The 17,375-nt window shown below is 32.6% G+C and overlaps 1 long non-coding RNA gene across 1 annotated transcript; it reads left to right on the top strand.

Moving 5' to 3' along the window:
- The first annotated feature begins 5,449 nt into the window (after positions 1-5,449).
- Positions 5,450-15,896, top strand: LOC129233630 (uncharacterized). The gene is made up of 4 exons (XR_008581471.1): positions 5,450-5,539; positions 8,809-8,941; positions 12,032-12,138; positions 15,760-15,896. It is a non-coding gene; the product is annotated as an uncharacterized LOC129233630 (long non-coding RNA).
- Positions 15,897-17,375: the final 1,479 nt, after the last annotated feature.

Genomic DNA, 17,375 nt, shown 5'->3' with positions numbered 1-17,375 from the left:
CCATAGTTTACACTTATAAATCATTATTAGCTTTCATTTTGGAGCTTTTCTGTTTCAGAGAATCATTTAAATAAGATTTTATGTGTACAATACTTAAGCCAATTGTAAGCGCAGGTTTCGCGTGAAAACAGGGGATCAGGGGGGTACTCCCCCGGGAAAACTTTCGGAACTACAGTTTAAAAAACACAAATTTGATAATTACTGGTTATGTTAGAGGAAAAAGTATTTCGATCAGAAGAAAATTTTCAAAACTTAAGTCTTCAAAATGCAAATGTCTGCCATCTTTGATTACATCATGGAAAGAAGTTGGTAAGAGCTGCCTAAGAAATTTTAAAAATCCTAGCTTTAAAATGCACTTTGAGACGATCTTTGATGATGTTAAGAACAAGAGAGGTTCGGGAACCCCCCAGCGAAATTTTTTCAAAACTGAAATCTCATGGAATAACTCGTAGAATTTTTTTAAAAATTGTAGCTTAAAACTCTCATTTTTCTTCCATGATATAAGGAACAAAAGATTTATGAGCAGAAAATTTTTCGAAATTGAAATCATAAAAATGCGAATGTAAACCACCATTTTCGTAATGGAAGGAAAGAAGTGAAGTTCAGAGAAACATTCCCGTTATTTTTCAAAATTTGAATTTTAAAAACACAATTTTAGACTGTCTTTGGTGTTGTTGGAGGGGGAGGGGATTCAAAACTTTTGTTCGTAAAAATTTCCAAAAGGTTGTTCAAAAGCTGCTAGTTTAGACAATCTTTGGTGATAGAGGAAAGGTTTGGAGGCCATTCTTGGAAAATTTCCGAAAATGAGAACTTGATCCAAATTTCAGGCAATGTTTAATGATAGTTTCGTTTTTTTTTTTTTTTTTTTTTTCATCAATGAAATAAAAACGAATGTATTAGTTGTTTTATCGCCCCTAAGCGGCATGGACAGGTTTATGAGCCGCATAGGGGGGGGGGGAAATGCCTCCCCCAGTTTTGGGAGGACTTTTAGATAGTAATAACCCACTTTCCAAAGTCTTAAAACGAAAGACCATGATTTTCCCCCCCTTTTTTCATTTTTGAATAATTTAGAAAGGAAAATTAAGAGAATAGGAAATGTTCTTTCCTGATGAGAGGGGGGGGGGGGGCGGGGAAACCACTAAACATTAAATACAAATAGTAAAGTTGTCACTGGGGTGCTTAAAATGGGTCTAAAATGATTATTTTGAACTGAAAACCATTTCAGCAAGTATATAAATGGAAATACTGGGGTAAACGAGCTATGGATTCACTGCAATACTTAAAAAATCAACTATACTATTATTTTAACAAATTAGAAGCTAAAACAAAGGAAATAAAAACTTTCTCCCCAAAATACGGTAAAATGTAAAAGTTAACACCCTAATCAACGAATTTATGTAACAATGAAATTTAAAAAAAATTTCAATTTTGTCATCTTAAATTCAAATTATGTGTTTCGCAATCAGGAGTGTGTGTATGTAGGCGGGTATGTGTGTGTGGGGGGGGGATATGTGTTTGTGTGCAGGGCAGTGGCAGATTTACTAGGGTGACGGTGGGGGCGACCGCCCCCTCCATAACCATCATTTTCTAAAACCAATAATATAGAATTGAAGGAATTACTGGCTTTCGCTACTAATTTCAATCAAGTACATTCCACAAATTTGCTTTAAATTAAGTTTAGACAGTTAGTGTAGTTGAGGATTGACAGCATTACCCACTTTTTAATTTGAACCGAAGCTTGCCACCCCCCCCCCCCTTTTTTTGAACTTTAATAATTTTATATTTCTATATGTATCTTCCTTTTTCTTCCATAGACTACACTATACTGGTATGATGATACATTTTGCTATGACTTAGAACAGTGGTTTCTATCTAACCCTGGGAGTGATAGCTCCCAAAGGGGAGATTTAACACTTGAAGGGGGCGATAAGTTCATGAGGGGCGATAGGGGGTGATTAGCATTTAAAATACAGGCTAAAGGGGCGGCAATTGATTCCCTACCCCCCCCCCCCTAAATGGTGGATTGAGGGGAGGAATATGGCTTTCACAGTTTTCAATCGCCACCACCCTTGAAAAGAATGTAAATCCGCCCCTGGTGTGGGGGTATGTGTATGTGTTTGTAGGCATGTGTGTTTGTGTCTGTGTGCAGGCATGAGTGTTGGTAGTTGTGTGTATGAGTGTTTGTGTGTGTGGGGCGGAATATGTGTATGTGTGTGTAGGCATATGTGTTTGTGTGCAGGCATGAATGTGTGGGTAGTTGTGTGTAAGTGTTTGTGTGTGTGTATTTGTTTGTCGGTGTATTTGTGTGCAGGTGTATGTGTGTGTATATGCATATGTGTTTGTGTCTGTGTTCAGGCATGAATGTGTGGGTAGTTGTGTGTATGAATAGGTGTCAGTATGTATGCATGTGTGTATGTGTTTGTATGTACATGTGTGTGTGTGTAGTTCTGTATGTATGAGTGTGTGTGTAGGATATGGATGCAACCAGGAGACAGTTTTCGATTTTGGAGCAGCATCGTAAGGAGCCAGTCGACGGTGATGCTGCAGAGCGTGGTGAGGGGAAAATAAAATCATAGGACATCAAAACAGTCAAATAGAAGCAATAAGCAATCGTGATTGCTCAAAAAAAAAAAGGAAAAATTGTCCATCATTGTATAAACCGAAAGTAAAAGCACTATAATCAATGCATTGATTTTTTTTGAAACAAAATAAGACTCTCAGTCCTTAGCAGTTCAAAACTAAATTTCATACATAGTAGAGAAAACGTCTGAATAAAAAAAAGAGAGAGTTTTGCCTACTTCTTGTAAGATCGCTTTACTACCTCATGAAATGCTTATATAACTGTGTTTTCTTTAATGTTTTTAAAAGAGAAAAATATGTAAGCAAAACTTATAATTAGAGCTGTACTTCATGCGCTCAAAAAATCTTCGGCTGGATTTTTTTTTGGAGGGAGAGAGAAAATAAATACTACCGCTGACTGAATAAATTTCAGCTACCTGAGCATTCTAATTAATTGAATAATTTTACTTAGAGGGTAAATACTATTTTACTTACTTTCTTATTACTTTTAAAAAAGTAAGGTAAGTCATAATAATCCAAGTCTAAATAAGTTAATCATTGTCATTATTAAAATCTAAATAATATGTGCGTCAAAAGTTTTGGAAAATTTTGATAACATTTGATAAAAACCTAACACAGTTCGGTAGAATCGTAAAGGTTATTTATAAAACTAGAATAAATGACGAATTTTCGTAAAAGTTACAAAAAATCAAACAAAAATGTGCAGGTAAGAGTGAATTACAACCAGGGTCGAATTTGCCTATAAGTTAAACAAGCTATAGCTTAGAGCCGCCGCTTTAAGGTGAAACCCCTATTCCCAAAAAATTGCATGATTTTTTTTCTAAAACAATCATAAGTTCTCGAAAAAAAATATTTTTGTTTTCAAATGCTTCAAAATTTGGAAAAGTATGACTTAACCTTAAATTTTAAAATGTCTAACAAATTTAAAAGGATAAGGGGGAGAAATGTCAAATTCAGCTCCTTGCTGCACCCTGCATCAAAACTAAAAATAATGGTTCTTACATTACTGTTACATATTACTTGAAAAAAAAATTTGTGGCTCGCATGTTTCATATCTTGCTACTTAATTAATCCCGAATGCAGTAAGCCCCCCCCCCCCCAGAAGTTCAGTCCTAAATACATGTATGCATAGTGGTGCTGCTAGCCTGAACAAATGACCCTAAGACCCTTCTTCCCTCTAACCCATCCTTGTCAATGTTCTTTAATTAATGTAATAGAAATTTAAATCTTTAAAATAATAATAAACTTTGAATAATATATTAATTTTTGAAATAAAGTCAAACCCTATAGGGGAGGGGGATTAAAGCCAAAAACCCCCCTTTGTGTATATATCACCGTTTTGCGGTCGGTACGAGAATTTGTGATCTTTTTTTAGTAATTTAACAACGTTATCTGCTTCCACAAATTTGTTTTGGTCAAACTTGCAATAACTCCCTGGGTAGGTGTGGAGTGAGTAGTAATGCTTGAATCGCCATATACTTATGCAGGAGGAATGTTTAAAGCCTTGCCCAATCTAAAATATCTGCTTTGACACTATCATGTTAAAATTTAAGTCTAATATTAAACTTCATCCACAAACTGTAATACAAGTAATTCAACAGTGCCCCTAATACTTTGACCACCCACTGTAGAAACAGAAATCAATGATGGAAACATGAAAAGTAATTACATCAACCAAAAAAATTTATATAAACATGAAATTTTAATTGAAAATTTTCTATTAAGCCTCCGCTTCATGCCGGATAACCCCTACATCTATAATGGATAACTGGCTGGGTATCCTGCAAAAATTTGCCGGATATCCTGTCCGTATCGGAAACCAAGTCCAACCGGATAGTAAAAAACTTAGCCGCACACCAGATATCCGGTGCACCCCTGTTTTTACTGCAGTCTACTAATTTTCATAAAATAATAAAATGTTAGGTACATTCCAATTAAATTAGCTTCATAAAAAATTAATGTGGCTGGTATAACTGCAAGAATTCATGCTTTTTGGTTAAAGCGTGAAATGCTTCATTAGAAAAATAGAAAATGTAGCTGCAATAAGAACTCATTGATATAGAAACCACAAAAAATTAAAAACGACATAAAAGAAGATTCTCTAGATTTATTAAAATAATAGGAGCAATAATTGATGAAATATCTATTCCTAACCATAATACAACATTCAAGCATACGTATTTGGACACGAAAACGGGAACAATATCAAATTAATTATCATACGAAACAATAATTCACATCAGCTAAGTAATCAAACAAACCGGCTTGAATAATCTTACAATGCACTTTCTATCGATTATATGTAATTTTAACAACTAAGTTAAATAACAGAACAGTTTGTAATTGTCAGTAACAAAAATTAAAACATTACCGAACTATAATAGTACCTACCAACAACTTGTAAAATTACGATCATAAAACTCTCGCTTCTGATAATTTATAAGAGAAAATAAAGGTTAATAACCGAAAAAAAAAGCAACACAGGAAAAAGTTATTTTAAGTTTACTAAAACGTCCGCTAGGGAAAATGTTTGGGGGGGGGGGTCAGATATTGTTCTTGAAGAATAGAGATTTTTTTCTTCGGCATATTTCACTGCAAAAAAATGAATTTTATTTTCAAGAACAGTCTATTCATAATGTTCAAGATTCATTTTTGTTTTAAATCACTAGGCTTGTTAGCGGGATCGAGTGGAACCCAGAGGGCGTCTCATTCGAGGAAAACTTGACCCAAGCTATAACAATAGGCTAACCGCGGCATTCCAAAGGAGTTGTCCATGGGTTGCCATAAAGCAATTAGCGCCGGGTTGCCAGCTTGGCGTCAATAGTATTATTAGAAATAGTTATAGTTTGATCCAACTGATTGATTTCGATGTCAACCGGAAGTTCCAGAATGTTGTCTTGTTTTTGCTTAACAACATGGCGATTCGTGAGAAATCTACTTGTGGTTTTCTACGTAAGTCGTAAGTATTATGATATTTTCTTAATATAATTGAAATTCAGGCTGAATAGAAAAAAAAAACATATTCTTTCGTAAGCATTTTATTTAAAAATTGTTATTGTGTGTTTTTTTCTGTTTGTTAACCGTTTTCTCTAGTTCAAGTACTAATATGATTAGCCAGATTTGTTACTTATTATGCTTAATCTTTTAAAATTTCATTTTGTCTACTTGTTATTTAAGAATAAATTTTGAGTTGAAATTTGTCTTTTTCCTTTTGACAAATTCAGTTCTTTTTACATATCATTGTATTGTATCATGTAAATTATTGATAGTACAGATTTTGCTGTGTAACTCAAAGATTAAAAAATTTTGCTAATAAGAAGAAAGCTATGAAAATGTTGGATAGAATATTTTAATGTAGATGTGCTAATTTTTTAACTTATTTTGGTATGAATCAATATCACATAAGTAGTACATAGATGTATATACAGTAGAATACCTTTATAACGCCGACCTATGTAACGCAATTCTCTATAAACCGCACAACTTTTCAGAAGTAAACAATAGGTTTTTAAGTTTAAAAAATCCCTTTGTTTTGCCTTGCTAATATAAAAGTTGTTAGGAAAATTGAATTATGAAAGTTTTTCATCTTTCCAGCTTAATTCAAAGCTTTTAAATGAAAATCAATATTCACAGTAAAAAGAGAAAATATCAGATGGCTCTTGAAAATGCAGCTGTTATGCAAACTATGAAACTGGCAGAAGTGAAGGATAATTCACTTTCTTTTAAATGTAAAGCATATTTATTTGTGAATGATTAGTTGTGTTTTAATACTCATTGCAGATAGAACTAATTCTGAAGTGCTAATATATATATTCTGAATATTAGTTTCAAAATTTGTGAAATGACCTATATAATGCCAAAACCTGTATAACGAAAAAGCTCTGGTCCCAAGGTGTGCTTTATTACGGTCTTCTACTGTATTTGAAAGTCATTTTTGTTGTTTACAAACCTAATTAGATTTGAAAAAAACATTTTCGTAGCCTCATCTCATCAAAAAACTAACAATTATAGGTAAATTTAATGCACTTATCTTTATACATAAATGGCTACTTCTGTATGTATGTATGTCCAGCGTAATCTTCAAAACTACTGAACCGATTTTAACCATTTTTTCACCATAGATAACTACATTATCAGGGAGCAACTTAGGCTATAATTTATTCCTAAAAATCGTAGTTTAAAAACGTTATGATCAAAAACAGTAAATGTCATGTAATTTCCCCATTAAATGATTAATATAAAACCGATTGTTACAAAAGTTTGTTGCCTAACAACAGAAATATTCAATATTAAAAGTAATCATAATGAAAATTTTGAATAAAGGCTTCTCTGCAGCAAGCATGACATTTATTGCTATCTTAGGATTTTTATCCTCATCTATATACATAAATGACTACTTTTGTATGTATGTCCGGGGTAATCTTAAAAACTACTGGACCCATTTTAACTATTTTTCCACCAAGATAGCTACATTATCAGGGAGCAACTTAGGCTATTATTTATTCCTAAAAAGCTTAGTTTAAAAACGTTATGATGGAAAACAGTAAATGTCATGTAATTTCTCCATTAAATGATTAAATATAAAACCCATTGTTACAAAAATTCTGTGCCTAACAACAGCAATATTAAAAGTAATCATAATGAAATTTTTGAATCAAGGCTTCTCCGGAGCAAACATAAGTTTAAAGCAGGGTTGGCAAAAACCCAGGTTTTTTTTAGAAAGCCCATGGACCCAGGGTTTTTTGGGTTTTATTTAAAAAAACCCAACTGAAGTTGAGTTTTTTTAAATAAAATTTCTTTTAAAAAATTCATCATTTTCTTTTTCATTCAACATTTCTTTTAAAAAAACCCAACTAAAGTTGGGTTTTTTTAAAAGAAATGTGGTTTTTTTTGTCTTTTTTTAGGGAAAATGTGGGGGTACTTGTAGCATATTGTAGCGTAATGTATAGACAAAGTGCAAAAATTGTCTTCGGGTAAAAAAAGCTGGAAAACTAGTTAAAATTCAGCATATTCTGAAGAAAAGTATAAAAGACTACAAAACCCAAGAATGGTGAAGCTTCAGATTTTTTTTAGTTTCCATTATTACCAACAGTTAAGGCAAAGTTACTTCTCGAGTGATAAAATCTATTGTCCGTTTTTAATTACTACATTTTTTTTTTGCATATTACTTTATTGTATATCATTTTGTTATGCAAAACTACTGTTGAACCTCAAGTAGTTTAAATCAGTTTTTACTGAATTCCAGCTTAATCAACACATTTCTTTGAATTGAATGTTGCCTGTTTTTCTACTTCTGTGTACAGAGTAAGAAATATTAAACTTTTTCGAAGATAATGAAAATACTGTACATCCTGTTCTGTTTTCTGTTGACCGTTTGAGAAACCTGTTAATTTCTAAAAATATACCTTGTCGGCTTTTGTCGGATGTCTTTTCATCCATATGCTCATTAATTTTGCATTGAAAAAGGCGTTCCCTGTAACGCCGAAACACGTGTCTGCTGTAATTTACAAATTTGTGCTTCTACTTACGTTGTTTGGTCTGACTTTAATACCTTGTGTTTATTCGAGATTTGTGACGTGTTGGTTTGCAGAAAATAATTCACCTGAAAGCCTTTTAACTAGAGTAGTTTCCTCTGTACAATCTACAAATATTGAGAAAATCAGACGAGACAGGACTCAGTCAAGATAATTTGAGTTATTTATTGACCAGTTAAAGAAAAAAAGTTAAATATATTTATTTAAAATCTTTGAAGTATTTTTTTAATGCTGTTAAGTATTAAGAAATACTATTAAAGTTCAAAATTCATTTTTTGTGTTCATTGTCTGTGATGAAGAACAAATAAAAAAGAAATTTAAATTATGAAAGTATTTAAATTAATTTTTTTTAAACTTCTCAGAAAATTTTAAAAAACCCAAAAGTGGGCTAAATAATGGGTTTTTTTCAAAAAAACCATTGGGTCCAACCCAATTGGGTCCAATTCGTCCAACCCTGGTTTAAAGTCATTTGGAAACTCTACTTTTTTCTACTTTATTTCAAACATTTGGAAACTCTACTTTTTGCACACTTAGAGAAACAGCGCCGACTTATATAACGCAATTCTCTATAAACTGCACAACTTTTCAGAAGTAAACAATAGGTTTTTAAGTTTAAAAAATTCCTTTGTTTTGCCTTGCTAACATAAAAATTGTTAGGAAAATTAAATTTTGAAACAGTTTTTCATCTTTCCAGCTTAATTCAAAGCTTTTAAATGAAAATTAATATTCACAGTAAAGAGAAAATATCAGATGGCTCTTGAAAATGCAGCTGTTAATGCAAACCATGAAGCTGACAGAAGTGCAGGATAATTCACTTCCTTTTAATGGTAAAGCATGTTTATTTATGAATGATTAGTTGTATAATTAGTGTTTTAATACTCATTGCAGATAGAACTCATTCTGAAGTGCTAATATAGATATATTTTGAATATTAGTTTCAAAATTTGTGAAATGACTTATATAACGCCAAAACCTGTATAACGCAAAATCTCTGGTCCCAAGGTGTGCGTTATAACGGTCTTCTACTGTACTCGTTTGTTCTTTATACTTATTGCTATTTTACTTTTATGGGTAAGGAAGAAGCTCGATTTTTAATCGCGTCAAAGCGGTGTGTTTTGAGTTCTTTCAGTTAAAACAAAACGAAAGAAAGTAGTGATTGTTTCTCACAATTATTATTGACCCAGGCAACGCCGGGAATTTTTGCTAGTTAATATATAAGTCTAAAACCTCGCTTGCTCAAGTAGCATCAACAATGTTTTTAAAATTTAGGGCTTACTTTGATATAATCGATATTCTATTCCAAACTCAAATTTTATTATGTACCAGAGGCATGTGCAGAGTTTCAATAATGGGGGTACCACTGCGTCCGGGCCTGTGATTTAAAATAATCGGTGGGAGGGCAATTACTACTCTACTCCTCCCCGTCCCACAATAACATTACTACTGCATCTTCACTTTTTCATTTTCATACATCACTAGGGCTGGGCAATATACCGATGTACCATCATAAATCGATATATATCTACTACCGCAATAACAATATTTAGATTTCTATCTGTTCGATATATCTTTTATAAAGAAAATACGGGACTTCATTACAGAGAAATTAAAATACTGACTTAACAATACGTAATCTTTCATAGCTCTGTGTGATGGGTGAATGTTTGAAGTTTTAAGATGTTTTCTGCATTGTTCAAAGAGTTATTTAATTTTTAACTGTAGTCAAAGGGAAGAATTCACAAGGTCGTCGAAGGTAAATATGGGCCCCTTTGTCAGTAGGTCTTCAGATTTCCTCCCCCTATAGAGTTTTCAAAACTTATATTACTATCATTCAGAGCAGGTTTCTTCCAAGGATCCCTGCTCTCTTTCTGACAAAGCTGACATGACCTCTCATAGGCCCATAAAAGTGAACGTGTATTGGTTAAGAGAGCATCCTAATGCAACAATTAAAAATTAACCAATTGAGGTATCAACACGATTCATAGTTCAAATTAAACATAAACTATTGATATTGAGCTGAATAAAATGTTTAAGAAAAATACTGAACAGAAATATTTTTATTTAAAAAAAAATGAAAAACGAAAAAATCCTAATAAGAATACTTATGTCTCGCATTTATCACACAAGAGGTAGAAAAATTGTAACACCTGGCAGAGATGAATTCAAATTAAAGTAAATTGTCCAAAATAATCGTTTGAAAATGCTTCTTATGTCCATAAGTGTTGGACAGAATGTATAGTTATCTTATCCACGCCAACTACACTTGGATGGTTGCATAAACTGCAGTTTTAATTGCGGATCTATGAAGTAAGACCAAAGATAAACATGAAGCAGAAAAGTACACAACTATCCTGGAACAAAGAGAAGCTCATTTGGGTGCAACAAGACTGAAAAGACATTTTATTCAGTGATGCATATTTATTTGTAATATCTGTCGAAAAAAGAGGAGATCAGGGGCAACCTCAAACAGGGGCAACAACGTTGGAAAAGTATTATATTCAGTGATGAATCATTTTTGAAATATCTGTAAACAAAAAAAGGTGTTTGGGTTTGAGGTTTAAAAGGAAAAGCGTATGAGAAATCTTGTGTAAGAGGTTTTCTCCACTTTGTCACATCCTTCTTGGTTTGTGGGTGCATGACAGCTGCTGGAATTGGGAAGTTATATATATCATAAAATAAAACAATGCGTGATTTCCGCTGTTAATCAATAATACTAAATGATACTTCATCTGAGGCACAGCAGTTACCCATTTAGCGACACATTTTATCTTCCAGCAAGGTTCTACTCCGTGTCACATCTCTAAATCGACTCATAGATTTTAAACAGAAAGAGGAATTTCGGTATTGAACTGGTAAAGCAACTCTGCCAATCTCAATACAATCAAGAATTTGTGGTACCATCAAATCTAAATAAATCCGTTCAAGATCTGGTGCCCCGCCAACAAAATTTAGCTTGTTGCCGCATTGAAGAGAGTATGGAAACAGTGTCAGAAACGATTAATGCAAATAGGTGGTAGAATCCATGTGAGAAAAAAGATTAAAGCATCGAATTCAGCAAAAAGAGATGCATTCTAGTATTAATGTTGTTTCTTTTGAAAGTGTTTTCCCCCCCTTTAATTTGAATATTCTAATTTTTTGACTCAATGTAAATCTTCATCACTATAAACGTTTGGATTATTCTGTCTAAGATTTTTTTAATTGAGTATATTTGAGATGAAATTCACACTTTAATGTCTAAGAAAGGTAGCATATTCATTTAAATGCCTAATTTGCACTTATATTTGGTTGGAATAAACTTTTTTCCAAAATGTGGGAAGTATTCTATTATTTTGAATTTGAGTTGTATTTCATCGATTAGCTGAAAATGAAACTGTTAAATTTTTTTTTAAATAACTTTATAAATGTAATCATAAAGTGCAAATAATTTTAGGTACAAAGTACAAACATGTTTAAAATTGAGTTTTTAAAATTTCATTTTAATAAAATATCTGAAGAGTTCAAAAATTTTGGATGGTCTCTCCCAAAATGATTGGCTAGATCTGCCACTAAGCTAGAGTGTATATATTGGTAAAGATTAAGAAAAATATAAAAGAGATGAATAGCAACGCACACACATGTACATGCAGTTAGGTAATTTATTGAATTATGCTACAAATATGCCGCACTTGTGTTAAATTTATTTGAATATAAGAAAATTAGGCATGAAGAAAAAAAGGTCAAAAAAAAAAAGCAATTTAGACTATATTTGGTCAATTAAAGTCATGATATCCGTGGATCCGCCCCTTTCAAAAAGAAAGCACTTATTTAATATTTCTCGTTTCTTATACTTTGCATAAATGCAGTCATTACATTCTTTTGATTTCTGTTATTAAATTACAGTTTTATCTTATGATTAAAAATTTTGCTTCAAATTTCAGAGATTGTGAATGGAGATTACAAATAAGAATGCCTGTAGTGATGACCATTCTTTACATGCTGTGGAGGAAGTTCTGCTGATGATTACGCTATTTCTAATTAAGTGGCGGTAAGTATTCCTTGGCTATAAACTATTCTTAGCTGCAAATAAAATATTAACTTTCATGCAATAAGCAAACAAAAATTAGCTTGTGGATGAAAAGACTTCTTATGTTTTGTTTGATGTCTTCTCAATAATAAGGTCGTTTTTTTTACTTAATTATCAAAAGTCCTTTGTAACCCTAAAGCGTGTGTCTCCGATTCTAGTTGCTATTTGTACCATTTAAATGTTTTTATGATGTTAGCAACTTCTTTTAGTTGTGTAACATCAATTTCTATTTGTACAGAACTTTTCTTTTGCATTTTCTTTACTTGGAAACCAGCCAAGGAAGCTGGGGTTCATAATAATCCCTACTTGCATTAAGACATTCTGAGATCGGTAATATGATCTAAAACTAAAGTCTGTGGGAACAATCTTTTCTCACCCCCTTCGTCTGAACAATACCCTTGTTTTATAATGTCATAGTAATGCTTTTATCATAAGTAATAAAATATGACTTAGTAGTTGTTTGCTATCATGTGCAGAGAAAATAATTTTTGTCACTATAATGCACAGACTAAACAAATGTCAACAAACTATAATGTACAGTACAAATGAAAAAAGGGCTATCTTAATTAAAATAATTAAAAATATACCTAAAACACCTTCAAAAAAGTGTTACAAATATAACTTACATTTTTACCGCAATAGTAACCTTTTTTTAAAACTTTGCTTCTAGTGATCATATTATAAAGTATGTGAGTAAGCATAATTAGTCCATTTGCAAGTCTATAAATCTTTTATGGTACGTTTTTGATCATATTAGTTTTTTAAATAGTATCTGGAAATCCCTGGAGCAAAGTTTAAACCGTATATATACAAATACAAATACAAAAGTGACGACCAGCAACAGGCTCTGTGCCCAGCTAGACTGGTCCTAGTCAATTTACAATCCCCAGTGAAGATCAATGGCCCTCTTAAAACTGTCTACTCCTTTGCTCATTACCACCTCTTCCGGTAAGCTGTTCCAAGGTTCCACTACCCTGCTAAAATAATAATTTTTCTTAATATCCATGTTAGCCTGAGATTTAAATAGCTTAAAACAATGACCCCTTGGCCTGTTTTCAGTGCTAAACTTTAGCCCCGTAACATCTTTCGTTTTAATAAATTTAAACAATTGAGTCGTGTCCCCTCGGTCTCTTCTTTGCTCAAGACTGTACATTTTTAGCCTTCTAAGCCTTCATTTTACTATTTTGAAATACATATTGTGTTCTTGAAAATAATTTGCCAATAGTTCTGTCACTTGATTGTGAAAATACACATACTCTAGTTTGAAATGCAAGCAGTGTGTTCTATACTGACCCTCAGTGCACTGAGATACAAGCCCCTAAAAAGTACACATTTTATCATATTTTGATGACAAAACTGCTCTTTTTTCTTAGCATTGAGCATTAACCATGCATTTTAATGAGCCTATTTAATAATTTATATATATCGCTACACAAATTGCTCATAAAAACTATGGTTGAACCGCAGTGCATGGAACCGAGATGCCTCAAACATGACACATTTTCACTTACTTCGTCAGTTTAGCCACCCTTGCCAGGGTCCACTGAAGGTCAGCCATAAAATTTGTGATATATTTCATTTGAGGCACTAAATATCATGGTGTAATCACAAAGATTACTTTTGCTGATGCTCCATGCGCAGACATAATTGAATTATTAAAAAATGTCGATATGTGTGAGAAAAACCCTAAGTTAAGACCAACTTTCAGTGTTTTTGTAGGTCATAAAAAAAATTTTTCTAAGAAAAGAAAAGATATGTGTCTTCTAAAATCATTCAAAGAAACCACTAAAATTTTTTGCAAAATCAAAAATGGCATGATCTGACCTGTCTGACTCTTTTAAAAACTGGCTCTTAATATCGAAAAATATCCAAAAGACCCGTCAAAGCTTCCCAGTTTCGTTAACGTCACCAAGGATAGTATAAAATTGCACTTTTAGAAATATCCGCTTAGGAGCCCCAAAACATATTCTTCCTAAAAATTGCCTAAAAAAGATTTTAGTTCCAAAAAAATTTCGGTTCGGAATATTTTTGCGTTTCCCCTATCATTTTCAGATATAGCCAAAAAATCGGTTTTTGAAACAATAGGTGCCGAGAAATTACAGGAGAAAAGCTGAAAGATCCCCTACCATCACCAAAGAAAGCCTACATTTGCATTTTAAACTTCAATTTCGAAAACTTTCGATAGAAGACGATTGAATCTTCCTTCCTCTAGCAACGTCAACAAAGATAACCCAAAATGGCGTGTTTAAAACTTCAGTTTCGAAAAATTTTTGGGAAGAGAACTGATCCTTCCTAAGCTATGGTCACAAAAAATAGCTTCAAATTGATTTCAATTTTGAAAGAATTTTAGGAAAATACTCTGAAATTACTTTTTCCTGAAGTCTTGAAAAAGTTCCTAAAACTGCAATAACATCAATTTCAAGAATTTCCATGCACCTTGAATATGCCCGACTCTTTTGTCCTTGCAATCAAACACAGCCAAAGATTAACTAAAACTTTTTTTACTCCAATTTCGATAATTTTCTGGGCGCAATCCCTCCTTCCCTGACCCCCTGCCTCCCCCTCTTGCATTCTTCTTCTGATGTCACCAAAGACAGGCTATAAAATACGTGACTAGTAAATTTTGGTATTTATTACTTTCTTCGAGTACCTAAGGAGATTCTTACTATTTAACTTTTCTCCCTTTTTATAAGTTCATCATTCTTCTGTTTTTTTTTTTTTTTTAATTAGAACTTGATATAGAAATTTGAAGAAAGATTTATGTGGGCGTTGAATATTAGTCAAAATATGAAAATTACTTTTGAGGGGAGGCACATTTGATCTTCGCACGTGGGCGGCTGACACCCTAGGATCGGCCCTGTTGAAGAATCACAGTAACACTACCAAGGTGCAACCAAAAAATAGTGTTAGGAGGGCACTGCTAAAGAAATCTCGCTTTCGGTGGATAGGGGTGGAGGGCGGTATATTCTCCCCCGGATTTTTTTTTTTTAATTATAGTCTTAAGAACGCATTTTTAGACGGTTTTTGGTAATGCTGTGGGGAGGAAAAATTAGAGAGGCCTTCTGCTAAAATTTTTAGAAATTGAAATCTTTAAAACGCTATTATAGGCTATATTTGTTGACGTTAGTGTAATGAAAGGAATGGGGCTTTTTGAAGTTCCCTCCGCCTATCTTTTCAAAATTAAAGTTCTAAAAAGGCAATTTCGGAATAAATTCACTGATGTTACAGGCAGGGCGGTTCTAGGGCTCTCCCCAAAAACTATTTTGAAGTTCAAGTCCTAAAAAACGAAGTTTTAAAGAGATATTCAGGGATACTAGTTGGGGGGGATTTAAATGCTCTCCACTTATTTTTCGAAACTAGTTTCTTTCGCTTCTAGGTGTTGTCCATGCTAGGTACGCCACTGTCTACAGATTGTTTTTGCATATTTTTTAGGGGGAAAAGGCCTAAACTATATCTGACCCCTTGGCAACTGTCATATTTGCCTTGTTGACAGCAGTACATGCAAAGATTTGTGCACATTAAACTTGTTTTGAACATATACCTCTGAAATGCAAACTTATTTATTTGTTTTTTACTTTTCAGTTGTTAATTGGAAACTGACTTGAAGAAAGGGAAAAGAAATGTGATAAAGATGACAGCTATTCAAAATTACTGTTTTGTACTTTTGATTGTTGCTCACTTTTAACTCTTAATTGTTGTAAAAATTTTTAACCAAAATTATTGTTGCAAATAAATTTTACTTATTTTTTTCTATATTCTTGTCTATATTTCTTTCTTTTTGAGTCTCCAAAACAACGTTTTTCTTCATGTGAAGTACATAAATAATATAATTTCAATGCTCCATATATGTTTTTGTTTGTACGCTTTTTCTTTTTTTTCTTTCAACAGACAATATCTTTTGACATTTTATACTATACCAAATACCAATTCTTGTATTTGTAATTGTTGCAAATTATTTTCTACTTGGATTGGTATGATCATTAATAAACACATTAGTGAGTAAGAATTTAAAATATTGAGCTATCATATGAAGAAACATTCAAAGAATAATGTAATGCAAAAAAGTAATCATAACTCTGTCCACAAATAAACTTTTCTGTGTTCCAATCTTAAAGATATCATTAAATATTTGGTTCTCAGAAGAATTGAGAAATGGTAAAATGCATTTGATGATTTAAGTTTTAAAAAATAGTTATCACTCGGGTTCAAATGTTGAAAAATGTATTATGAAACATACAAAGCTATTTTAAAGTTCAAAATGTATTTTACTGCAAGTAACAATCCTATATGCAAAATAACATAAGAATTTTGCTTTTTCTTTTCTTCAATAAAATTACTGAATTAAAAGCAGAAAAAGATAATTCATTATTTTTCATAATGTCGATGAAATGAAATAAGAAAGGAAAAATGCTCAGAATTTCTTATTGTCACAAAGGTCTAAAGCAACGGTGATCAACATATGGCTTTTTGGGCCTCATCCAGCATGCGAACTAATCCACAAAAGCCACCATGTCCATTTAACCACCACCATTAAGTAAATTCCATAACAATGTTTAAAAAAAAAGGGATAGGGGTTACTTTGTAAGGAGATTAAATTGTAGAAGGGGTGGGGGGCAATGTGTGATAGGATCTTGTGCGACTGGAGGTGCCATTGAAGGCATTGCTCTCTATAGCATATTTTGTTATGAGCTTTTCCAGGGGAAGGGAGGGGGCAAATAGTGTCACTGCAGTGAAATTATACCACACCAATTCCAAATTGGGTAGTGGTGGAGACCAAAACCACACCAATTTACATTTTATAAATACAAAGGGTTGGCACAAAAGTCATTGCAACTATTTGTTTTCTTGAAGATACCAGCCCGGTTGGAAAATGATATATACAGACAAAAGGACAAGGTGTTAGCTACATGTGTGGACATTAGGGTGTTTATAAAAAAACTTCTTTTCAGCTAGAGTCCAGGACACCCCCTATTTTTCTTTAGACTTACTAATAGTATTGCGCTGTAAAAGTTTTAGCTTCTTACTCAAATTTTAAGAGGGTGCTCAGTGGAGCTATTAATTTAACATTAGCCATAGCATAGAAAAAGAAAAATTTAGAAATTTATTCTCCCCAGCTGTTTTTCTTTTTTGTAAATGTTTTATTGCAATGTATGCATGTTACTAGTGTATATTATAATGTGTAGCATTGTTTTTTCTGT

This window comes from Uloborus diversus, unplaced genomic scaffold, assembly GCF_026930045.1.
Source record: "Uloborus diversus isolate 005 unplaced genomic scaffold, Udiv.v.3.1 scaffold_563, whole genome shotgun sequence".
NCBI classification, from domain to species: Eukaryota; Metazoa; Arthropoda; class Arachnida; order Araneae; family Uloboridae; genus Uloborus; species Uloborus diversus.
This window is presented reverse-complemented; position numbering and strand designations above follow the sequence as displayed.